General features: G+C 49.0%; 2 long non-coding RNA genes, 1 other non-coding gene and 1 pseudogene across 3 annotated transcripts; all 4 read right to left on the bottom strand.

The window, feature by feature from the left end:
- Window positions 1-936: 936 nt before the first annotated feature.
- On the bottom strand, window positions 937-25,337 carry LOC117072843 (annotated as a pseudogene).
- Window positions 2,875-14,576, bottom strand: LOC117072844. Its single transcript, XR_004432970.1, has 2 exons — window positions 13,062-14,576; window positions 2,875-6,563 (listed from the first exon to the last, which is right to left on the bottom strand). It is a non-coding gene; the product is annotated as an uncharacterized LOC117072844 (long non-coding RNA).
- On the bottom strand, window positions 7,066-10,707 carry LOC117072846. Its single transcript, XR_004432972.1, has 2 exons — window positions 10,159-10,707; window positions 7,066-9,838 (listed from the first exon to the last, which is right to left on the bottom strand). It is a non-coding gene; the product is annotated as an uncharacterized LOC117072846 (long non-coding RNA).
- Window positions 12,487-12,558, bottom strand: TRNAC-GCA. Its single transcript has one exon. It is a non-coding gene; the product is annotated as a tRNA-Cys (tRNA).
- Window positions 25,338-25,899: the final 562 nt, after the last annotated feature.

Below are 25,899 nucleotides of genomic sequence, written 5' to 3'. Positions count from 1 at the left end.
CATTTAAACCATCCTAGCACCAATTCCAGCGATAGTTCACTGTGGTTTAACTCGCACCTTTCTTTCCTTTTTGTTTTGAGATGGAGTTTTGCTCTTGTTGCCCAGGCTGGAGTGCAGTGGCGCAATCTCGGCTCACCACAACCTCCGCTTCTTGGGTTCAAACAATGCTCCTACCTCAGCCTCCTGAGTGGCTGGGATTACAGGCATGTGCCACCAAGCCTAGCTAATTTTGTATTTTTAGTAGAGAGGGTTTCTCCATGTTGGTCAGGCTGGTCTTGAACTCCCGACCTCAGGTGATCCAGCCTCCTCGGCCTTCCAAAGTGCTGGGATTACAGGCGTGAGCCACCACGCCCAGCCTAATTTGCACCTTTCTAGACTCATGAGGTTTGAGCATCTTTTCATAGGCTTATTGGTCACTTGGATGTCCTCTTCTGTGAAGTGACTGCTCAAGTCTCTTCTTCCTTTTTTATCTTCATTAAGATAACTTATCTATTTTTTAACTGTCTTGTGCAATGCTTTATGTATTTTGGGAATAAACCCTTCATCAGTTATGTGCAATAGATACCTTCTCCTGCCATGTGGGTTTTTATTCTCTTGTGTTTATTGGCTCTCATGAATGTTACCTGATTTCCCTCTGAGCTTTTTATCTGTTCAGCAAAACGGTATACAGAATTTACTACGTGCCAGTACTGTTTTATGTGCTTTACCCAGCTTAGCTCATTCAATCTACACAACAATCCATGAAATATACACTTTTTTTTTTTTTGAGACAGAATTTATCTGTCGCCCAGGCTGGAGTGCAGCAGTGCGATCTGAACTCACTGCAACCTCCGCCTTCCCGTTTCAAGAGATTCTCCTGCCTCAGCCTCCTGAGTAGCTGAGATTACAGGTGCCCGCCACCACGCCCAGCGAATTTTTGTATTTTTAGTAGAGATGGGGCTTCACCACATTGGCCAGGCTGGTCTCCAACTCCTGACCTGGTGATCCGCCCACCTCAGCCACCCAAAGTGCTGGGATTACAGGTGTGAACCACCGCGCCCGGCCATTGCTTAGCCCTTCTTGTATCTGCCTTTGTGCAAGGCTGTCTCCTTCCTGATTCCTCATCACGGGTGGGGCATAAGACTTCCTCCTGGAAATGCCCATTCATCATTGTACTACTGACATCTGGGCCTCCAGCATCCAGCGATATCCAGGGTCTCCTGCGACTTTCTGGACTTTGTTCTTGTTGCCCAGGCTGGAGTGCAATGGCATGATCTTGGCTCACCGCAACATCCGCCTCGCAGGTTCAAGCAATTCTCCTGCCTCAGCCTCCCGAGTAGCTGGGATCACAGGCAAGAGTCACCACGCCCGGCTAATTTTGCATTTTTAGTAGAGATGGGGTTTCTCCATGTTGGTCAGGCTGGTCTCAAACTCCCAACCTCAGGTGATTCGCCCACCAGGCTGCTGCCCAGGCCCTGCCAGTGGGGAATGCTGTGCTCTTGCAGGCTCATCAATCCTCCTCATCTTCCTTGGCAGTCCACCCTACTGCAGAAAAGGGAAAGCCAGAGGATTTTAACATTATCATAGAAATCACTGCGGAAGTCAGTGTTTCCTGAGGTTGTTGGGCCAGGAGCGGAGAGGAGTGGCTGGCTGCTGGCTGCCTTCTGAGAAGGTGCCCAGGACTACAAGGCAAAGGCCTGTGGGTAAAGGAGAAAATTCCAGTAGGAAAGAAAGGCAGTTTGAAGAGACAGTTTACCAGCTCCTGTGACAAGAGCCTTAGCAGGGCCTTAGCACAGCTGAGGAGGTGAAAAGGAGCTAACCCAAGTATTACTCCAAGTGTTCCTTCTAGAAGGGACAGGGCTCTGCCTGCCATCAGAAAGGTCACGTGGGAGGCTGGACACACTGGCTCATGTCTCTCATCCCAGCACTTTGAGAGGCCAAGGCAGGAGGATCGCTTGAGGCCAGGAGTTTAAGACCAGCCTGGGCAAAAGAGTGAGACTTCACCTCCACAAAAAAATAAAAAATATTAGCGGGGTATGATGGTACACACCTGTGGTCCCACCTACTTGGGAGGCTGAAGTGAGCTATAATTGCTTCACCGCACTCCAGCCTGGACGACAGGAAAATACCCTGTCACTTAAAGACAAAAATGAGTCAAGTGGGGTTGTTCTCTAGCAACATATTTTAGTCCTTGAAACTGTGTTAATGTTGGCCCTCTTAACGCTTTTGGGGATTCTGAAATCTACTCTGCTACCGACTTCTCACTATTTCTTGGAGTCGCTCCTTCTCTATCATTCGCCATTAAATTAATTGAAGAAGTGAAAGTTGGAAGAATCACCTTCTGTCCTAGATTGTAGTTGTGTTGGAACACTGGACCAGGAGAGCCAGGCCCAACTCTGTCACTAAGTGTGTTAGAACAGACACCTCTGTCACACAGAGTTTCTCTTGTACGTGCCCACCATAAGAGGTAATGGAGGTTGACTCTCAAGGGCATTCTAGCAGCCACTGGCAGTGCTTTTCCAGGGTACTGCCCGCAACCAAGGACCCAAGGCAGGGAAGACACAGGCACGGGGGTATTTGAGGAGGGGGAACTGCCTCTTGTTATGCACAAGGTCAATGAGCTTTCACTGAGGTAGGCCTGACAGCTCCTAGGAGCTTCCATTATGAAGTAGCAACGCATAGGTAACTGGTCATCTGGGTGTGACTGCACAAGTCAAAGACATTAACTGACCCCCACAACAGCAGGAGGGGGTGTAGCTCAGGGTTAGAGCATTGGACTGCAGACCAAGAGGCCGTCAGTTCGATTCCAGACACCCCCTCCGCATTTTTAATTTTGACATTTTTACATAGGTGCCCACATTTTAACTTCTTCCTTATTAGACACTAGAATAAACATTTCTTTCTTTCTTTCTTTCTTTCTTTTTTTCCTGAAACCAGCAAATGGTGAGGCTAGAATGTGGTGGTTCTTACCCCAGGTATAAACTAGAATCACTTGAAGAGTCCGTAAAAGTGCCATTTCCCGTGCCCCACCCCAGACCAATTAAATCAGAACATCTAGAGTGGGGCCCAGACATGGTGAAAGCTTCTCAGGGGGCTCTAGACTGTAGCGAAGGGCAAGACCCCACTTTAGCAGAGCTTCCAAGAAGTCTCCTTAGCCCAAGACTGCATTGTTCCCACTCTGCCTCTTCTTATTCATCCTTAGGTGAACCCCAAATATCTAGAGAAGGGTCTCAGTTAATTAGGATTAGTTAATCAGTTAATTTTTCCAAGGCTGCGGGTGCACGTCTGTGACACCGCCTCAGGCGAGTCCTGACAACCTGTGCCCAAGGTGGTTGGGGCACAGCTTGGTTTTATACATTTTAGGGACACATGAGCTATCAATCAATATGTGTAAGATGTACACTCGTTCTGTACGGAAAGGTGGGACAATGCCAGGCGCAGGTGGGACAACTGGAAGCTGGGAGGGGGCTCCCAGGTCATAGGTAGAGAAGAGACAAACGGTTGCATTCTTTTGCATTTCTGATGAGCCTCTCTAAAACAGGCAATCTGATACAGATTTATCTCATAAGCAGAGGGGTGACTTTGAGTAAAATGGGAGGCAGGTTGACCCTAAGCAGTTCCCAGCTGGACTTTTCCCTTTAGCTGGGTGATTTGGGGGACCCAAGATTGATTTTCATGTCACACTTATGTGGACAGCACTTAAAACTGGACCAGAACAGCATCTCTCAGGAACAAAGGCTCTTTCAGCATTTCCTAGTTGTCTTAATTTTACCCCTTCTGGATCCAGTCATTCTGCCTGGGATGGGGTGGTATTGGTCTTCTATTTACAAAACAAACCACCAAGATCTGTCACTCAATGAGTAAACCCTTAGAAGGCCAAGACGGTTTGCAGAGGATTAAATGTCAACATGTTGAAGTATAAGGAAAGTGCTATATTGTGTTCAGATGTTCCAACTATCAGAGGCAATTTTTGTCATAGTTAAGCTTTAAAAGCAAACTTCTGCAGAAGGGATCACTGAATTATATCAACCATCTCAAAAACTAGAGGATGTCATGGCATCCTATGCTTTAGACAACAAACAGCTTTTTTGACACAAATCTCAACATTCATGCAGGTTCAGCTATACAGCATAGAATTCAGAAGCACCAATTCATGATTTTTAGTATTCCTTATACTAATCATGTTTTATGAACCTTTTCAAAAAGTACCTAAAATACATTTAATAATTCTTCAGATTTCTGTACACAACAGTAGTTTATATTTTAGATAGATTAAAAAAATGTTCCTGTAATAAAACTATCTGAAAGCAAGAAAGTCTTACTATCTTTACACTGAATGGCTGGAAAACACAACAGAGAAGCAGGCACTGAAGAGAGAGCCTGGCCAAGTGTAGTGTCACTTGAGGCTCTAATTTGATCATTTAGCAAATGGTGCTTTGCTGTACTCCCCTGAGTTGAAAATATTCTGTATCCTGTGACTCTCCTTATTAATGTAAGATGTAGTGGCCTGAAAAACAGAGCTTCTTTTATTTTCAATGATGCGCTTCATAATTTCCTATTCATTAAAGTAGATTCCTTTTGTTAACAAGATATGTGAACTTTTTATTTAGTACTTTTTTCCGCCCCCCTAAAAAGTGGCATTGGTAACTCAGAGGATAAATGCTAGAGGGGATGGATACCCCATTCCCCATGGTGAGCTTATTTCACATTGCATGTCTGTTTCACAACAGTTCATACACCCCGTAAATATATATGCCCACTAGATACCCACAAAATCTTAAGGATTTTAAGAAGCAGCTTTTGCTGTTCCAGTTTTACAAACACTTAGAGCTTTGGCCTAGAACTTGGGTACTTGCCCCTTTCGCGTCCCTGCCGTCCAATGCCTTCTGTTAGTGTAAATGGTCTCTCGGGATAGTCTCCTTCCTGTATCCCCACTACTGTTTCAGCCCCTCCACCCAAGCCCGCCAGCCCTCCAGTTACTCTGTAAACAGTCTCCTTCCTCCTTAGCCTTTCTCTGCAAGTCTGCCTTTTTATCCATCCTTGTACACCTGAAGGCCAGCTTTCCCCTGAAGCCATCCCTCCCCTTCAACCTCTGGAATGGACAGGGTGGGGTCACCTTCTCAGTCTCATTCTCCACATTGCCCCCCAAACCCCAGCTCCTCCACCATCTCTCCCTGCTTCTCCTCTCTCAAAGCTATCTCCTTCCACCACTCTCTCCTCTCACCATTCATGTCTTCTCTGATATACGGGACTCCACAAACGAGATCTTTTTAGAACCAGGCTAATAATCTTATTTTCCTCACCTGCCTCTCCTTCTGTCCTCAGGAATGTCAAACACTATGGCAATGTGCTTCCAATGCTAAGGCCTCCCGAGATTTCCATCCTACTGCCTCTACGAACGTACACAAACTCCACTCACTGCTGCTCTCAACGGGTGTGGTGAGGCATAGATTCAGCATTTTCCAGTAGTATCTTCTACTCTGCTTCTTGGTTATCAGCTGGGCACATGGCTTCCCAGAAGGAAATCTGCATTTCCCAGACCCTCTTGGAGCTGTAAGGCCACAGGCATAAGGCTGGTCAATGAGATGCAGGTGAAAGTGATGGGTGTCCCTACAGCAAAGACTTGTCTTTTCCATCTCCTGCTGCCTGGGAGGTCGATGAGATGCTAATATGGCTGATGGCATGCTGGGATGAAAGCCAAGCCAGACAGTCAGTCAGAAAGGAGAACTCGGATTCTTGACCCTATGAAAAGTCATGCCCGGACCACCTAGCTGTGGACTTTTACGTGGTAGCTTTTAAGCTTCTGGTTTGGTTGCTTCTTTCCATTTTGCTTTAATCCTTTGTTATTTTGGTTGTTCAGCATTCATAGCCAAACTTGATCATCACTTATTCTCTTTCGGGATCTTAGAATCAGAAAACTCCTTCAATGACACCTCTTCTGATGTTTACTTGTCCTTACTGTTACAGAAAATGGTTCATTATCCTCATTTTGACCTTAATCTTGTCTACCTCTCTCTGTTCCCATGACCCCAGAGACACCTTGGGGTTCAGCTATCTGCCTGCCTATTATGAACCCCATGTTTGGCCTCTCAGTCATGATTCCGGCTCCTCTGAGGGCTTGGCCTGTGGTCTGTCTACCTCCCTCATGAGCCCTTCTGCTTCCGCGGACACACTCGCCATTGGCCTTTCCCATCTTTGCTCTGGGGGAGCCAGTCTTTGCTGGAGTAAATTGTACAGCCAGACAAATGGTCCCACTGCAAATCTATGCCAGTCTGACCTCAACCAGTGCCTCTCTCCTAATGAGTAATGATTCCATTCCTTTCTAATTCACCTCTTCTCCATTTCCCACCATGCCTGGTTCACACTTTGCCCTTCTTCCCAAGTAATGATTCCCACCTTACCTCCTCGATTCTCTTTGGATGACTTGTTTTCTACCTGACTCAGAAGACCAAGGTATAGAGTCCCCTCAGCATCCTCTGCTTCTCTGCATCTCCACCTTCTCCTCATCCCCTCCAGGGCAGAAGACAAAGCCTGGTTTTATCCAGTTCCCTGCCAATGGATATTTAGATGGTCTCCAGTGTTTGCTGTGAGGAATTTAAAAACCGCTGTCCACGAATCTCCACATATATGTGTCTTCATGCAATTATAGGAATATTTTTGAAGGATAAATTCCTACAAATGGTACACTGTAGACATTTTTTTTTTCCTAACTTTATTTTAGGTTCAGGGGTACATGTGAAGGTTTGTCGCATAGGTAAACTCATGTCACGGAGGTTTGATGTACAGATGATTTCGTCAGCCATGTACTATGCATATGTATTTTTTCTGATCTTTTCTCCTTTCACCCTCAAGTAAGTGCAAGTGTGTAGTGTCCCCTTCTGTGTCCATGTGTTCTCATCATTTAGCTTCCACTTGTGAGAACATGCAGTATTTGGTTTTCTGTTCTTGTGTTAGTTTGCAAAGGATAATGCCCTGCAGCTCCATCCATGTTGCTCCAAAGGACATGATATCATTCTTTATTATGGCTGCATAGTATTCCATGGTGGATATGTGCCACATTTTTAAAAGACTTATTGTTTGAGTATCTTTTTTTTCTTTTTTTTTAATTTGCTTTTCACTTAACAAATTAACACGAACAGTATTCTATGTCAAATACAAGTCTCCAGACACAACCACTGGGTCTCCTTTCAGGGCAGGGAAAGGTGGTGTCACCTAGTTACAGTTCTGTCCCCAGCCTAGCACACCTCACATGATGCTCAACAATTGCTACTAAGAGAATTCTCTGGATGACTTGAAGGGTCTCTCCATTTATAAAGGTCAATGAGGACACCAGGGTGTCCTCAGCCAGGTGCACACAGAAGTGATGATGGAGAAACAAGTATTAGTGACAGGAGGGCGCCGGAGTTCAAAGAAACAGAACTGGCCTGGACATCCAAACTGGCAGAGCTTGGCCTTGCTCTTGGTGTGTCAACACATGAAAATGGTGTTAATTACACTACCCTCCTGTGACTGGAGGTATGGTTCCGGGGCAGAGCATCTGACTACAGATCAAGAGGTTCCTGGTTCAAATCCAGGTGCCCCCTACCCTGTTTTGCTTTTAATCACCAAAGTTGATCCTGGGTCATAAGCCCCACCCAATCCACCCACTTGGGGGAAAAATGACACAGCCTATCTAATCCCTGACCCATAGCATCTCTGAAGTGCAGACTCAACAGTCCTCAAATGATTTTACAGACTTTACAGTTTGTAAGGCACAGACCCCTGCCTCCTCCAGCCCTCTGGGTACCACTCCAGCACTTTTGCAGAGTTCTCCAGAATCTCCCCAGGCACATCCATGTGATCCCCAAGAGAAAGCTGGCCATGTCCCTAAGTCCTGCTGTATTCTCCACAGAACCCAGCTTCCACTGTGGCACGGGAGTACATGAACCAGCCACAGTCTCATGCCCGCCTTCAATGGGCATGAGAAATCTAATGGGCTTAGATTTTTGAGCTTAGAGTGCCGCACCCTGGACTTTAGCTCTGTGTCCTCAGGTTCGGGATTTCCCATCTGGGGCTGCTGCAGACTCACACCCTGGCCTACCCAGACCATGGATTGAGGAAAAGCAGGATTCTGGGAGGCTCTGTGAGACTACGGGCAGGGAGCGAGATGATGGAGGAAGTCAGCTGGGACTTCCCAGAGGACTGACCTGATCCCATCAGCCTCTTCTCTCTCCTCCATGCAGACACATACAGATCATGGGCTCCAGCAAGGGAAAGGAAGCTGGAGTCAGATTCCAAAATCAGTAAATAAAAATAAGAATAGGTAAAGGGTAAACTGTTTGGAAACTTTTGGTCTGTCCTCTAAGGCTCATCTCATTATTATGTGATGAAAACCTTGCAGTCTGTAGTCTTTTGCATGGGAGCAGCACACCACAGGTAGTAACTGTGGTCTCTCGAGCCACCTCTGATGGTGGTAGCTAAATAAAGCAAGATGCAGGATGTGGTCTTTTCTGGGATGTTCTGATGTTACCCAAATTACTGGATCTCCAGAAGCTTCACAGATGCAGCAGAGCCACCAATAATCCAAAATTAGGTGGATATTTCCCACTTCCCCATGTAGTTTCCAGGCAAATGACTGAAAGGCCTAATATGGGAAATCGGGCGGAAGGATTCACTGTCCATGACTGGGTATTTTGGCAGAGTCCTTTTCTCAAGCTTGGCTTCCCCATCAAGGGAGGCAGGTTCTTTGAGCAGATTCAGACCTGGGGAATGGGTCAGAGGTAAGGAACCTCCATTGTGCCGGCTATGGTGGTAGCTCAGATCTATCTACACGTCCAGGGGACCACGATGGGCTCCCCATTCTCAGGCCTAAAATCCTCACCACTGATGAGTCACAGCCAAGACCTGTATGGCACAGACCAGAGAATAACACCCAAACTTCACTTCGGGCTAAAGTATCACACTGCTTGGACTCTGACACCCCAGGATCCTCCTAGCCCCACTGAAATCAGGGGCTCCCTTTCCGCTATCATCCCTCCCACCAGCATCTCTGTCCACAGAGAACAGCTACCAGAATTCTTTTTACGAATGTAGAAGCTCCACACATCTACGTATTTTCTAAGCCAGGGTAAGTTGTATGTGATAAATCCCCTCTAACTTACCTACCACCTGAAGCCTATGGATTCTTCCTGCATTATAGCAAGAAATCCCTAGTATCTCAAATGCATTTAGAATTGGCTTCCTGTGAATCCAGGCTTAGGTCCACCCACGGAGCAAACAGTTTTATCCCATCTGCTCCAGCTATGGTATCTTAAATAGAATTTTAATTGGGTATATGCTTAATAAAAAATTCAGACTCATTTAAAATTAGTCTTTCTACTTTATGAAATACTCCAGTAATCTGTATCCACCCACGGTCTTGAAGTTTTGCTGACATACATTAACCAGTTGGAAATGATTTTGGTATCCGAGTCTTCACCTCCCAGCAACTGGTGCCCAGGCTCAACTAAGACCTTACTCTCACTGTAGGTCAAGGGACAATGGGCAGTGGGGAAACCAATCTCTTGCAGTGAAAATCCTTCCGTCTGGGCTGGTCGGCTTTCAGGCAGGAAGAAGGGGCAGGCTTGGAGATTAGGTAGAGTTGGTGATTTGGGATAAATCAAGTTTTCCAAATGCTCCCATAAATCCATCTTAGAATTCCTGAAGTTCCACCCTCTTAATCGCTGACCTATGTTCAGCTGGGAGACTGGGGGAAGCTGCAGATTCCATGGACATCAAAGTTTGGCAAGCCACGGGGATCAGCCCTGGCTCTCATTTTCAGCTAGTTCAGTTATTTGGTGGCAGGAGATCAGAGAGTTTTGTTATACAGTCAGAAAAAGACCTGAGTTTCTTTTTTTTTTTTTTTTTTTTTTTGAGACGGAGTCTCGCTCTGTCGCCCAGGCTGGAGTGCAGTGGCCGGATCTCAGCTCACTGCAAGCTCCGCCTCCCGGGTTTACGCCATTCTCCTGCCTCAGCCTCCCGAGTAGCTGGGACTATAGGCGCCCACCACCTCACCCGGCTAGTTTTTTGTATTTTTTAGTAGAGACGGGGTTTCACCGTGTTAGCCAGGATGGTCTCGATCTCCTGACCTCGTGATTTGCCCGTCTCGGCCTCCCAAAGTGCTGGGATTATAGGCTTGAGCCACCGTGCCCGGCCTAAGACCTGAGTTTCACCCACGTAGGACAGATCATATAGGGTAACACGTGAGCTATTTGCTTTCTTTAAACTGGTAGGACCAGCCATCCTGCACAGAGGCCATTTATAATCTGGGAACTACAAATGGGTCCTGATGGAACTGCAGGCAAAAGTTACTCAACTTTTCTACAGTCTGACGTGAGCTTCTGGATTTCTATCCCCCCAAACTACTTAGATTGTCATTACCTTCAAGTTTAATGGTGCCAGATTCCCAATCCACATTCCCTTCACGTTTCTGTAATCACTTGTTACACATCCCTAGTACCGGTAAGGGTACTTTAATTAAAGACGTCATCTAAGGTTACTGTAGACACAGGGGGCAATCGCTCACAGGATGGCAAGAAGCTCATGTACCTCAGAGAAGCCTGCAGAGCCAGGCTTATCAAACACGCAGGACCGGCTGGGCACAGTGGCTCACGCCTGTAATCCCAGTACTTTGAGGGGCTGATGAGGGTGGATCACGAGGTCAGGTGTTTGAGAGCAGCCTGGCCAAGATGGCATAACCCCGTCTCTACTAAAAATACAAAACTTAGCTGGGTGTGGTGGTGGGTGTCTGTAGTCCCAACTACTTGGGAGGCTGAGACACAAGCATCACTTGAACCCCAGAAGCGGAGGTTGCAGTGAGCCAAGGTCGTGCCACTGTACTGCATCCTGGGCAAGAGACAGAGACTCTGTCTCAAAACAAACAAACAGAAACAAACCAGGCAGGACCTCAGCCCACCCTGGCCTGGAAGCCGTCACTGCCACCACAACAGACACTGGCTGCAGCCTCTGGCCCTACTGCCATTGCCAGAGCTCTGCCATCTCCACAATGAATTCCAAATTCACCCTGCCTCTATGTAGGATTTATTCAACATTCATAGTCTTGTTTAGGGGAATATAGTTGGCCAAACTGAAGCCATTCCCAAGTGTGCTGGTTAGGTTTATGTGTCAGCAGGGAACAGTGGCTCATGCCTGTAATTCCAGCAGTTTGGTAGGCTCAGGCATGTGGATCACTTGAGCTCAGAAGTCTGAGACCAGCCTGGACAACATGGTGAAACTCCATCTCTACAAAAAACACAAAAATTAGCTGGGCGTGGTAGTGCACACGTGTGGCCCCAACTACTTGGGAGGCTGTGAACCCAGGAGATGGAGACTGCAGTGAGTGGAGATCACTGCACTCTAGCTTGGGTGACAGAGGGAGACCCTGCCTGTCTCAAAAAAACATTTTTTTTTTCCTTGAATGTGTCAACTTGGCTAGGCCGTGGTGGCCAGATGTTTGTCCATAGCAATCTGGATGCTGCTGTGGAAGTATGCTTTAGATGTGATTAACATTCGATCTACAGACTTCGAGTAAAGCAGATTACCCTCCAAAATGTGGGTGGGCCTCATCCGATCAGATGAAAACCTTATGAGGAAAGGTCTGCTGTCCCCTTAGGAAGGAATTTTGCCTCCACGCTGTCTTCAGGCTGGAGCTGCAACCTCAACTCTTCCCTGTTTCTCCAGATTGCTGCCATGCCCTGGAGACACGACACTTGCCAGCCCCCACAATGGCATGATCCAATTCCTTAAAATCTCTGACACACACACACACACACACACACACACAGCCCCTATTGGTTCTGTTTTCTCTGAGGAACCCTCATTTACAAAACCAACAGTCAGGGAGAGGACATTATCTGACCTTGTTTTTTCCTTAACCAGAGACAGGATCCTGTCTTCCACCAAGACTTACACAATTGTGAATTCCCCAAATGAAGAGGCTTGGGATGTGCAAAAAAAAAAAGAGTTCTCGCCAGACCTGGCACTGATTTAGCCTTCAAGAAATTGGGTTTCTCTAGAGCTTCTAGGGTCAGGGGAGGCTTTCTAGTGAAGACCTGACCTGCTTCCTATCTCTCCTCCTTTGCAGAATGAATCCATGTGCTGAAGAAAAGCTAAGAGTAGAACATCCTATTGTGATCAGCAAGTGAAAAGATATTGGGAGAAAAGCCGAGTGTTAGGAGAGAAGCTGAGGCAGGGCTTGCATGTCTGGCTAGACTTGCTGGCTCCTTGCTTCTAGCACTCCATTATCCTGTTTCTCTTCACTTGATACACTGTTTCCTTTCCACCCCCACATCCTCACCACCTGTTTGTTTGAGCACCAATAAATAGCATGGGCTCCCAGAGTTCTGGGCTTTCCCAGCCTCCACACTAGCGATGGCCCCCAGAGTCCCACTTTCTCTCTCCAACTGTCTTTTTCTCATTCCTTTGACTCTGCCGGACTTTGCCGACCCCACGACCTGGTGCTGGGTCTGATCACCCCATAAGAAAGTAGGGAGGGGGCACCTGGATTTGAACCAGGGACCTCTTGATCTGCAGTCAAATGCTCTACCCCTGAGCTATACCCCCAGTTAATTGCCTGTCTCCAGTAAGAACTATAAACCTGTATGGCCACACCCTGACTGCCACCATCATGAGATGTGTACTTCCTTTGTCACGATACACCCCCTTCCTACTCCACACCTGCTTGCCAGCTCTACTTAACAACCAGCTTCCTTCCTCCTCCAGTGTCTGACTGAAGGCAGGGACATTAAAATCACTGAGGTTTTGCAGCCAGGACATCCTTCAAACTTGCCGAGAAGGGCAGGACTCAAAGAACTGGTTGCTCAACAGACCCTTTAAAGGTGAGGCTGGGCTGGGCAGAGCTGGGTAAAAGCCAACGTTCTTGAGCTTCACTTGAGGACTCCTAAGCCAGACTCTCTGGGAAAGGACCTAGGGACAATGTGTGCTTCTAACCAACTCCCTGCAGCATTCTGACTCATGGTTTGGAGCTACTGGTTTAATGTGCTCCCCTACATGGTACAGATCTAGAAAAATGACAGTATTTAAAATCATGCCCAAACAAAACACACCTGATTAATGACCAAGTCATGACTAGAATCCACGTTCATGATAAAGGGCCTCTTTGCACTCAACACTCTGAGGTAGGAGTTGAACTGCCTTTTCCTTTCCTCTTCTTTCCTCTTATCCTCCATTCGCTGAATCCCACGATGTGTCAGATAAAAGTTAGTAACCAGAAGACAGGATCCAATCCATGGAAAAGTGCTGAAGTGGAGAATCTGAGAAATCTGGGGTCACTGGTACATGACACGGGACGGAGTGATTGAAAACATGTGGGCACAGTGAAAGGAAGGGGCAACAAGTGTCACCGTCTTGAACCAGGGACTACTTGACATGCAGCCAGATGCTCTGCCCCCAAAATGTGCCCTCTTATCTGTTTAGACCTTCCTGACTGACACTGTTTCACCTATGTTCCCAGGCCCAAGGATCTAATATACACTGTAATTTCTCATCATTTTCAGTGAACCACTGGCAACTGACTTCATCCAGACAGACCTCTATCTGGCTTTGAACTTACCCTGTCCTTCCCCATGGACCTATCAGAGGAGTTCTAGAAATCTTTCCTGCCTAGAATCCTGCAGCCTCCTCCTCAGTCTCTGTGTGGGGCAACAATTTGGAGAATTGCTGTTTACAGCTGGAAGCTTCCTCTCTCCTTCTCTCCTACTTCAGTTTTATCTTCTCTAACCTACTTCCCATACTCTCTCCACTTCACTTTCACCCTCTGCACAGTGGGGTTACTTTGGGCCTTGTCCTACATTTTTTCAACTGTCTTCTCTTCGTCCCTCTCCTCACTTATTAGTCCTTGCCTTTAAAAGGGAGACACCTTAGCAGAGGGGACCCAGTCCATGTTGGCCCCAAACCATTAGCTCAGCACAACTAGCAGAGCCAGGACCAGGCACGAAATCTATTTGAGCCCTGAAGCTCAGGCCTCCAGTATCCTGAATTAGGACCAGGATCTCTCCCCCATCAGGTTGGCAGAAATGTAATTATAGAAACTGGGCAAAGACGTAAGGAAACAGGTTCTTCATAGCTGCTGCTGGGAGCACCCAGTGGCCCTGGGGTACACCTGGGGACAGCAATATGGCAACAGCAGAAACGAAATCAATACAGCCTATGATGTGGTGAGGCCACTGCTGGGTCTGTTTCCTGGAGCAGCATCCCCACAGGGGCATAAAGAGGCAGGCCCAAGAACGCTCACTACAGTATCGCTTGTGAGCTTAAAAATCAGAAAAAGCTTAAGTGCCAATCAGTGGAGGAATGGAAAATAAGTTACAATATAGTTGCTTCTGGAATATTAAGCATCTGTTAAAAGGAATGAACTTGATCTACATGTATCATGGATGCGTCTGAAATAAGAATGAGTGATAAATGTAACGACATCTATGTAATGTTTCAAAACACAAAAATCCATAGATTGTTCACAACTACCAATGCACACAGTAGATGTTTTAAAATGTGGATAGAGGGTGGGCGCGGTGGCTCACGCCTCTAATCCAGCACTTTGGGAGGCCAAGGCGGGTGGATCACGAGGTTAGGAGATCAAGACCATCCTGGCTCACACGGTGAAACCCTGTCACTACAAAAAGTACAAAAAACTGGCCGGGCGTGGTGGCGGCGCCTGTGGTCCCAGCTGCTCCAAAGGCTGAGGCAGCAGGATCGCTTGAATCTAAGAGGCAGAGATTGCAGTGAGCCAAGATCGTGCCACTGCACTCCAGCCTGGGCAACAAAGCGAGACTCTGGCTCAAAAAAAAAAAAAAAGTGGATAGAAAGGATAAACACTGACAATTCAGGACAAGTGGCTGCCCTAGGGAGGCCTGGGGGACCAAAATGGTATCAAAAATCCATTATTTCACAAACTTACATCACACACATACACACACACACACACACGTTTTAAATGACGAAGCATGGCATACATCCAGCAAGTAGTTACTGAATTCCTACTCTATGCTGGGCAATATTCCAGGTGCCTAGAATGAATATATGAAGAAAACAGTTAAAAAGTTTTTGTACTTTTGAAACTGACATTCTAATGAGGGAGACCTAAGATAAATGTATAAATAGGAAACATATATATTACACGACGCTGTCTGACATGGAAGACCCAAAGCAGAAAAGGAGGCCCGGAGTCCTGTGTGGGGAGGGGCTGCAGTACTGATGACAGGAAAGGCCTGAAGGTGGGATTTGCCTGAGGAGCACTCCCAGCAGAGGGCACTGCGAAGGCCCTGGCACAGGGCGCAAGGGACAGCAAGGGGGATGGTGCAGCTGGGCAGAGTGTGAGAGAAAAGCGGAGGTGAGCCAATGGTGCGGGTCAGATGGAAAGCCAGGATTGGGTCTAAAAGGGATCACTCTGCTGGGCTGAGATGAGACTCGGGGATCAGGGCAGGAGCAGAAGGGCTGGTGACAACCTCAGCAAGAGACAATAAGCCTGGGCGTCAGAGTGGAGGGGACGAGGCGTGGACAGACTCTGAGCAAACCTGGCAGGGAGGGCCAATAGGGTTTCTGGTGGAGTGGATGGGGGTGTGGAGGAGGAGGTCAGAGAGGACTTCTCAGGTTTTCACTGCAAATGGAAGGATGGAGCTGCCATTTACTGGGATGGGGAGAATGTGGGAAGAGCAGGCTATTCAGAGAAGACAGGAGCTCAGCTCTGGGAATGTTTAGGGGGAAGTCTATGAGACACTCAGGTAGAGATGCAGGCCAAGCAGCTAGATGTGTGGAATCTGGGGCAAAAATCCAGGTTCGAGGCACACATTCCTAGACAGTACGTGTGGCCCCAAGACCCTGGGAGACAATGGGAGTGAGGAAATGCAAGGAGTAGAGAGGGGGTGTGAGAACCAAGGGCGCTCTGGGGCTGAGAGGCTCCACAGGGCAACAGGAACCAGGGAAGAAAGAGTAGTGAAGGTGGGTGGCAGGTGCAAGGAAAGTGAGCAACATGGCAAGTGTTATCAACAGGCCAAGTAAGAAGACAGACCATTCAGCACCACGGAGGGCCCTGGTAACCGAGGTTGGAGAGGTTTTGGTGGAAGGGGTAAAAGAGTGGGAGGGAAGGGGCAGGAGACAGCAAGCGCAGATGTCCCCGAGGTCAAGACAGGATTGCTTGTGTTGCCCTTGAGGAGGCACGGGATGGGATGTAGCGCCAGGTGGAAGGGGGGCTTTGGCTGGAGAGTTGACAGTTTAGCAGTCAGAGGAATGAAGGCAGAGAAGGGGGCACAGGTGCAGGCAGACGGCATGGGGAGGGCTGTGCAAGTGAGTGGCGTATTTCTCTTTAATTAAAAAAAAGCGGGTTAAAACATAAAACCATTCTCAGCTGTGGGACATACAGAAACAGATGTGGTAAATTTGGCCCTCAGCCACAGTTGGCCGGCCCCTGGGCTAGGGAAACACAGTGTAATCGCGTGGCAGAGCACCCACTGAAGTCACTGGTCATGGATGTCATGTGACACCAGCAGCCAGCTTACCCGGTTCTCTGCAGTCACGTGCAGCTGCTTGGCTGCAGGTGCAGAATACTGATAGATTTCATCAGGTGGATACAATGAACAAAACAGGGGCAAGGGCACTGACGCTGTGTGCAAAGGGGGACCACAATGGTGGACATGGAGGGGAATGAGGGGTGAGGGCAGTGAAAAGGCAGCAGGGTCGATGGCTTGCAGGTCTTGAAAGACTGGAAACTGCTGAAATCAGGACACAAGACAGGGAATTGAAGGGACGGCAGGAAGCGGCCGGGGAGTGGTGTGCTGGAGATGGAGATGGAGGTGTGGTGCAGTCACTGTCATCACAGTCATGGATGGCCATGGGATGGGTGGAGGGGCACAGGACCATCCGCAAGTAGGCTGCCACGGCCAAGAGTAAGGGCAGGGAGTGACGAGAAGAGAGGGAAAGTCTGCAGAAACAGCAAAAAAGACGAGGCCTGAGACCCAAAGGTGGGGTCTCTAGAGAGGGAGTGAGGCTGGGGGAGATGCAATCATGAGAGGCGAGGACCCTGTCCCTGGTGGGCCTGGGCTCAGAGGGAGGTAGGGAAGAGAATGACAAGCACTCAGAGGGCTGCAGTCCCCTGGAGCTCAGTCCAAGCAGGGAACACTCAGGACCTGGCGGGTCTGCTGAGCCCTGAGTCCCACAAGGCTTGGTGGAGGGATGTGCAAGAGGTGAGGTCTTATAAGGGGATGGGCCAGGCCAAATGTGGCGAGGGATGAGCTGTGATTCCCAGCTCCTTGGATAAACGGGACAGGGATAAAGGCCACACAGGATCCCTGCCGACAGGCTCAAGGTGGACAGTGGAGTTTGTCTCCTCATCTTGTCTACTGGTTGGTAGAGGCCACGGATGCTGCTGAACATCTGATGTAGCCAAAGAGTGTTACGGGGTCTTACCAGCAACCAGCATATTTCCAGACCCCTCTTTACTCTCGTTTAATGATGCTGTGGAAGTGAGGGAAGCCTCCACACACGGTGTGAATACAACGAAACCCACCCACCCAGAACCTCCCACCCAGGCTAGGAAGCTGGACGCCCATGGGTTGTAACCCTCTTTTCCAGCCCAATAGTATGTGTTCTCAGCCGTCTTTCTGTTCTCTAGCGTTCAGCACTGTCCATGACACCTAGAAGATTCTCAAATTGCACCTGTGGAACTAAACTGTTGTTGCGGGAAGTCAGGGACCACAAACGGAGGGACCAGCTGAAGCCACGGCAGAAGAACATAAATTGTAAAGATTTCATGGACATTTATTAGTTCCCCAAATTAATACTTTTATAATTTCTTACGCCTGTCTCTACTGCAATCTCTGAACATAAATTGTGAAGATTTCATGGATACTTATCACTTCCCCAATCAATACCCTTGTGATTTCCTATGCCTGTCTTTAATCTCTTAATCCCTTCATCTTCATAAGCTGAGGAGGATGTATGTCACCTCAGGACCCTGTGATGATTGTGTTAACTGCACAAATTGCTTGTAGAGCATGTGTGTTTGAACAATATGAAATCTGGGCACCTTGAAAAAGGAACAGCATAACAGCAATGTTCAGGGAACAAAGGAGATGGCCTTGGACTCTGACTGCCGGTGAGCCGGACGGAACAGAGCCATATTTCTCTTCTTTCAAAAACAAATAGAAATATCACTGAATTCTTTTTCTCAGCAAGGAACATCTCTGAGAAAGAGAATGCACCCTAAGGGTAGGTCTATAAATGGCCCCGTTGGAGGCTGCCATCTTTTATGGTCGAAGCCCAAGCCGAAAGCGCTCCCAGGCTTATTAAGACAGGAAATTCCCGCCTAATAAATTTTGGTCAGACAGGTTGTCTGCTCTCAAACCCTGTCTCCTGATAAGATGTTATCAATGACAATGTGTGCCGACACTTCATTAGCAATTTTAATTTTGCCCCATCCTGTGGTCCTGTGATCTTGCCCTGCCTCCACTTGCTTTGTGATACTTTATTACCTTGTGAAGCATGTGATCTCTGTGACCCACACTCTATTCGTGCACTCCCTCCCCTTTTGAAAACTGCTAATAAAAACTGGCTGGTTTTATGGCTCAGGGAGCTTCACGGAACTTGTCGACATATGATGTCTCCTTCGAACATCCAGCTTTAAAATTTCTCTCTTTTGTACTCTTTCCCTTTATTTCTCAGACCAGCCAAGACACTTGGGGAAATAGAAAAGAACCCATATTAACTATCGGGGGTGGGTTCCCCTGAGAAACTGTGAATGTCCTGATGACGACTGGCAAGCGGCCAGCTCGGAACATGCTTCTGCCCTTAGGAAAGTGCAAATCTGACTGACATGAGATGACGAACATGGGGGATGCGTTTAATCTCACACAAGTGCAGTACAGGAGGGCCTCTGCGGAACACCACCTTTCTCAGTGTCAGACGAAAGGTAAAACCAAGGCGGGTGGGACGGTCAAGGGCGGGTCTTCTGGAGGAATCAGGGGTCGAGCCTTGCAGAGATGTGGTCTCCATGGTCAAATAACCCAGCAGGTCTTCATTTTAGGAATTTGGTTTTTCTCCTGTGCCCACCTGTCCTTCCTTAACTTTCAAAGGTGCTGACTGGCTCCAGGGAAATCTGAGACACTGATTTCTGGTAATCAGATTCACCTTAAATAATGTGTGCTTCTAATCATACCAAACCATAAGGCTGACCAAGGGGTGTATGTTCTACAACTGCTACTGGCTTAAATTAAGGCTGAGGTCGGATGCAGTGGCTCATATCTGCAATCCCAGCACTTTGGGTGGCAGAGGTGGGCAGATGACCTAAAGTCAGGAGTTCAAGACCTGCCTGGCCAACATTGGGGGTGAGACCCTGTCTCTACAAAAATACAAAAATTAGCTGGGCATGATGGCGGGTACCCATAATCCCAGTTACTCGGGAAGCTGAGGCAGAAGAAATGCCTGAATCCAGGAGGTAGAGGTTATAGTGAGCTGAGATCGTGCCACTGCACACCAGGCTGGGAGACAAGAGCAGGATTCCCTCTCAAAAATAAATAATAAATAAATAAATTAGACGTTGGTTCTCAGAAGCAATGCCGACTCTTTGCAAAGCTTTGAATTAATCTTGTTTTCAATACACAGTTGCCCCTTGAACAACATGGGTTTGAACTACGCAGGCCCATTTATAAGTTAATTTTCTTCTGCCTCTGCCACGCCTGGGACAGCAAGACCAACCCCTCCTCTTCCTCCAGTCTACTCAATCTGAAGATGACAATGAGGAGGATGACCTTTATGATGCTCCACTTCCACTTAATGAGTAGTAAATATATTTTCTTTTCCTTATGATTTTCCTAATAACATTTTTTCTCTAGCTTACAGTAAGTATATAATACACAATACAAGAGCATACATAATATGTGCTATTCCCTGTTCATAGTATCAAGACTTCTGGTCAATAGGAGACTATCATTAGTTAACTTTTTGGAGATTAAAGTTAGATGTAGATCTTCGGCTGCTTGGGACTGGGGGCTGGTGCCCCTGGCCCCTGCATTGTTCAAGGGTCCACTATGCTCCTGCCTTCCCTCTTAGTGTCCTCCTCTCCCTCCCCTCATCCTGTGCCCTGCCTCTGTCTCTTCCTAAAAGATTAGGTTTGCCACCTGTTTCCCTGATAGAAAGTATTCGTTTCTGGAGCATTAGTTGAATAAATTAGAGGTTAAAACTCAACTATAAAAAACTCAGACATAAAACATGTAAATTTTATGTGTCTCCTCGGCTCTCTCTGGAAAGATCACACACTTTCTGGCCTTCCCATCTCTGTTTCCCTTACATCACCTGATGTCTCCCTGGCCTTCTCCCAGCCCTTACCTGGACTCGGGTCCACAGGAACATCTGGAATCTTGGGGCCAGGGCGGCGCCAGTTGCAGGGCTCCTTCCCTTGTTCAATCTGGGAGAGGACCTCGGGCTTGGAGATGGTGTAGTCTGAGGAAAGACAGAAGGTCAGTTTTTGTCACGTTCCAGTCAGAGCTGGGGATAGTCCGCCCAGAAAACCAACAATGATCTAGAAACAAAATCTCTTGTCATAGAGCAGTAGCTCTCAACCACAGGCAATTTTGCTCCCCGGGGACATTTGGCAAAGTCTGGAGACAATTCTGGTTGTCGTGCTCAGGGCTGGGGGAGAGGTGACTGGCATCTGGAGAGTAGAGGCCAGGGTTGCTGCCGAACATCCTATAATGCAGAGGATGGCCCCCAACACACAGAATCACCTGGTCCCAAATGTCAACAGTACCGGGCTGAAGAAACTGCCGCAGAGTGTGCATATGACACAGCAGTGCACTTGTGCTGACGAAACAACCTCATGTCTGCGATTGCTCCTGTCCTTTCTAACAGGCCTCACTGCCCTTGGCTCCAGGGTCACAGAGAGGAAATTAGAAGAGGAAATGAGCCCAGGAAGAAACACAGTCCAGGCCCTTCCTGGGCAGGATCAAACAAAGAGAGCAGAGAGCAGTAGCCCAAAAAAATGAGGGAAGAGTAGTTTTGAGGATGAAGAAAATGTCTGCTGCAAGAAGCACCATTGGCCCATGTTCTCCACTGACCTCGAGGCATGTCGCCGTAAGGGCCATGCACGTCTGTAGGAGAAGACTGAATTAGAAAGAGTCTTTCTCAAATGTGAGTCGATTACACACAGGCTCTGAGAGCAGGTGGGGTCTTCCCTGCTCCAAGTCAGCACCAATAGAAAGGTCCACATCCCAGGCCTGTGTAGGAGGGAAGCCACCACCTTTCCCAGCTTGGCATTCTGAGGCCCTGCGCACAGGGCGAAGGGAGCTTCTAACTCCATCACCCAGGGCTCATCTTTCACAGGAGGTAACAACTTTCAAGGTCAACGTTTCTGGTGATTTACATATCACTGTCATGAAAACAACCATGTGGAGAGAGAAGTACAGGGACTTCCAAAATCCCATAATGAGTGTCAGGCCTTACCCAAAGAGACCAGCGTCTTACAGTTGCCCCTCACCACATGCCTGTAGAGCTCCTTCTGCCAGTCCTCCAGCTTGCCTTACTCCTGCTCAGAGAACTGCACAGCCACATCATCAAAGGCCATGGGCACCTGAAACCACAAGTGTCACACTCGCTCACCCACATGCTCACAGTCTCGGTCCCGTGGCCTTCCCAACCCCAGGATGCCCCAGGGCTACCTTGGGGGACTCCCCATTGCTGCCCAGGGGCAGCCGCAGGATGCAGAAGTTACCGTTGCGCAGCAGGTTCTCCACGTTCTCCAGCTGCCTCTGCAGCAGCCCGTACTCCTGCAGTAGAGTCCCCAGCACGGCCCATTTGCCCTCCAGCTGGTTCCCGAACTCCTTGGCTGTCTTCTCGCAGTCGGCCAGCTAATTCTCGGCCATCCCAGTTCGACTTTCTAGGGAAAGTAGGCGAGCAGCCTGCCGTTCAATCTTCCTCTCCATGGCATGAATGTTGGCTGCCATTGTCCACGGAGAAATCTTTCAGAAACACAAGAGAAACCGGCGTCATTCATTCCATCCACTGTCTTCACTGAGCCCCTCTTTCCCTAGGCACGGGGGAGCTGGGCTGGGAGCTCTACTACTCTATTAAGAAAATATTAGTGGACAAGTGGGGCTATCCTGTACCACATGCCAGATCTCAGGCTGGCAATCACCTGTTTGGGTATGTTAGGTCTATGTCTGGGTGGGTGCCTTTACTCCAGGCCTCTGCAGCACAGTGCAGACCCTTCTCACGGTGCTTACCACCCTACACAGTCATTTCCTACCCACGCCTATACTGTGGGCTCCCTGAACATGGTATTGCATCTTTTCATATCACGGCCCTTGAACCAAGCCTGGCACTCAGTGCAATTTTGCTACGTACATAATGACTTAGCATTGCTTGGTATTTTAGTGGGGAAATGGTTAAATGCAGATTTACTATAGACCAGCCTGCACCTCCCCTTACGATTACACAGGAACTGTCTATTGACGATGATGCAGCAAAACAAACAAACAAACAAAAAAAACACAGCCAATTCACTGAAATGGCACAAACAAGAGTACTGCTTATTTTTTGTCCCTTTTTAATAAACATAAAAATCTAATAGCCAGTTCCTCTTCCCCCAGGATAGTCTCATTTTGTCCCCTTCCCATCTGCCCCTCCCCACAAGCTAAAATCCCCATGACTGCAAATCTCCATCAGTCCAGAGATTTTTGACACTGCATGAGCCATACAAGATTCTTTCTCTTTCCCAATTCCCACCCGCTCAAGGTAAAAATGATGGCCTCTATCATTTTTGAAGCTGTACCAGGAGTGGTGACATACAGTCTGGTGAGGAAAATGGACATATGTCACAAAGTTACACTTATATATGGGCAAAAACCATCTTAATTAGAGATAAGGGGCCTCCCTGTCCTTGGAAACATTCACATGGCGTATCAGTGACCGGCAGCTGGGGACAAGGAAGAACAAGCACATATTGCCTTGGGTGGGGAGCTGGACTATTTGAGCCACCCACATCTGAAAATGGGACCTACAGGGCAGAGAGCAGCTCCTGGTATCCATGCCCAAGGATCAACACCTCCTTACAACAATCTGCAAAATAATTCCTCAACAAAAGGTTGGCGATTATTTGGAAAACGAATAAGTGGCTACTAGAAACCAGTGTGGATTCACTTAGAGAAAGTCACTGAGAACTAGAACGTGGATGGACACCTCAAAAAATAGAGACAAAAGGAGAGTTTGAGCAAAGGCAGAAAAAAAACTTGTCCAGGACAGTACTAAAGGGCCTGACTGGCTGTTTGAAGGAAAGCAGGACCTAAAGAAGGTAGGACTCTAAGGGGTCTTCAAGGCTGGGAGGTTCTGGACAAGCTGAACTGTTTCTAGGTGAAAACCCCAATGTGGGTGGGAGTCCCGCTCTCAAGGAGTAGGTGGTCCTGCAAGTACCCAGGTGGGCTGGCTTGGTTCTGGGCTTGAGTCCGCCCTCCACCTAAGGCCACTGTTCCTTCCCTCACCTCTCCTTTCTTAGATCAGTCCCTGCCACGTAAAGTCAAACGCCAAGAGTTTACTACAGAAGCTTCCTTTCAACTGGTCACTAGCTCCCCATCCACTGAAATCCTCCCCATCCTCCACAAGCATTATTACGGTCTTTGTGTGGCATGAAAGGGACCTCTGCATAAACTACTCTATTAAGAAAATATTAGTCTTTTACAGATGGACAACAAGGTGCATGGTTTTCTTACAATTCTGATGGGGCCAGGAAGCCCTGTGCAAGGCCTTCACACCATGTGGTGGGAGGTGGCGACTGTGCGCTGCTCACTCCAGCCCAGCTTCTTACTGACAGGTGGCTGGAGTATATGGGGCTGTCCTTAGACTCCTGCCAGGGGAGCTGAAACTCTTTGCTTGAGAGGAGCTGATGGTAAGAGGAGCCGGATCCCTCACCCGCAGGATGAAGTCCAGCCATGCAGGCCCCTTCCTAGTCTCTCTCTGCGGACTCATTTCCCACTGCCTCCAAACCAAAACCATCTTCTCCAGGCTCATGGACTCTCTTCTGTTCCAGAACACGCCCTGCACTGTCCCGTCTCTCTGCGCCTTTGCCCAGGCACTACTCCCTCCCTGAAAGCACCACGGGTCTAGCTGGGCCTGAAATCCTAGCCTTCCTTAAAAGTCCGGCTCAAATCACAGAGGCAGAGAGCATCAGGAGAGCATCAGGCCAGGAGGGGTGGACGGCGGTACCAGGCGGCCCCCTGACGCTCCTTCCCCCGGAGCCTACCGCAAGTTTCCAGCTGGGCGCCAGCACTCACCCCTTTCTGTTTTGCACAATTATTGCCCGCGTACCTGTCTGCTTGGTCCTTGAACACACAGCCACTGTGTGTCTTTTCACACTTCCAGGTGTGCCAGCCTGGGCAAGTTAACTTCTCTAGGCCCCGGGTTTTTCTTTTGCATGACAGAGATTAACACCAGTACCCATCCCACTGGCTTGCTGTGAGGACAGAAGGACAGACTATCGCCTCAACAGGGCTTGGTGCAGTACCTGGCTCTATATCCCCTTCCGCGCCGACCCCGGGGAGCTGGGCACGTAAGGGGTGTCGGTGTATGCGGATTCGAAGCCGCACAACTCCCAGGTACCACTAAGCCGCTGGGAGGAGCTGGGGAAGGACCCACAGGCAAAGCGCCAGGCAGAGAAAGGAGCCTCGGGTGGGGAGACGCAGACGTAGGGTACAGCGGCTGGGGCGGGTGCAGGAAGCCCCGGAGGGGCCAAGGAACTTGGCGTGGGGCGGCCCGGGGCGGGGGACAACCGTTCCGCCAGCGTTCGGGCTCGGCCCGGAGTGGGGGTCCCGGCTGGCAGGCGCAGTAGGCCCCAGCGGACCCCGCGCTCCGGTTCCCCGGAGCCCCAGGCGCGTTAGTACGGTCCGACAGCCGGAGCCCCCATGTGCCGGGCCCGGGTCGCCCGGGGCACCCAGGCCGCAAGTCCGTGCGCGCGCTGATCGCCCTTACCGGAGCCGCGGCCGCCTCCTCCATGGCCCTGCGCTGTCCGTCGCGGCCCGAAGAAAGTCGTCGCGGTGCTGCGCGCGGCGCCACGCAGATCCCGGCTCCCAGTGCTCTCCGCAGACTGCGCCCGCCCGGCCTTGCCCCCGCCGCCGCTCCTCCCTGGCTACCCCTGCCTGGCGCCGCCCGCAGTCGCGCCAACACCTTTAGCGCCCGCCAGGTCCACGCTGTATCCTGGGAGCCGGCGCGGCCTACTAAGGCACGTGAGGCTTCCTGGAGGCAGGCAGCCGCACGGCCCCACCTGCAGCTCCGGAGGCGAACTGCAGGCGCGACGCCCGCCTGGCCCGCGACCCGGCGCTGACCCCGCGACCCCTGGCCGACCCCTCACCCATCCCCCCGACTGCCGAGTGCGCGCGCGCAGTCACTGCGCTGGCCCCGGTGCACTGGCAGGGCCCTCCCCGGTGACCTTGGGCAGTGTGGCCCCCTCGCCCAGCTGGGCCCTGGCGCGCCCGAACAGGCACTTCTGCCGCCTAAGGTCCTGGGCCTGGAGGTTTGGGCTGTTTTCGGGGGGCAACTGTAACTCACGCCCCATCTGTGTTTGAAGTGGAATAAATACTTCGAACAATAGGAATATACCGGTAGATGCCACTTAACATTTTCTACCATGTATTTATTACAGTAAATATTTTTTAATGGCATGAGCAATGGAACGCAATACCATCATTGAACATTTTGGGGAAGAACTTGGTATGGACAGATGTTCATGATACTTTAAGAGAAAAAGAGATATTTAAGAGAAAGAGATAATTAAGAGAAAAAGCCTGTCCAAAACAATCCTGTCTTTGTTTTGAAATTAACACTTTAAAGCAATATATGACATCATATGTAGCGTTATACTCTATATATAACGTATATATATAACGTTATATATATCTATAGTTTTGAAAG

Source organism: Trachypithecus francoisi, unplaced genomic scaffold, assembly GCF_009764315.1.
Source record: "Trachypithecus francoisi isolate TF-2019V2 unplaced genomic scaffold, Tfra_2.0 Lachesis_group4, whole genome shotgun sequence".
NCBI lineage: Eukaryota > Metazoa > Chordata > Mammalia > Primates > Cercopithecidae > Trachypithecus > Trachypithecus francoisi.
This window is presented reverse-complemented; position numbering and strand designations above follow the sequence as displayed.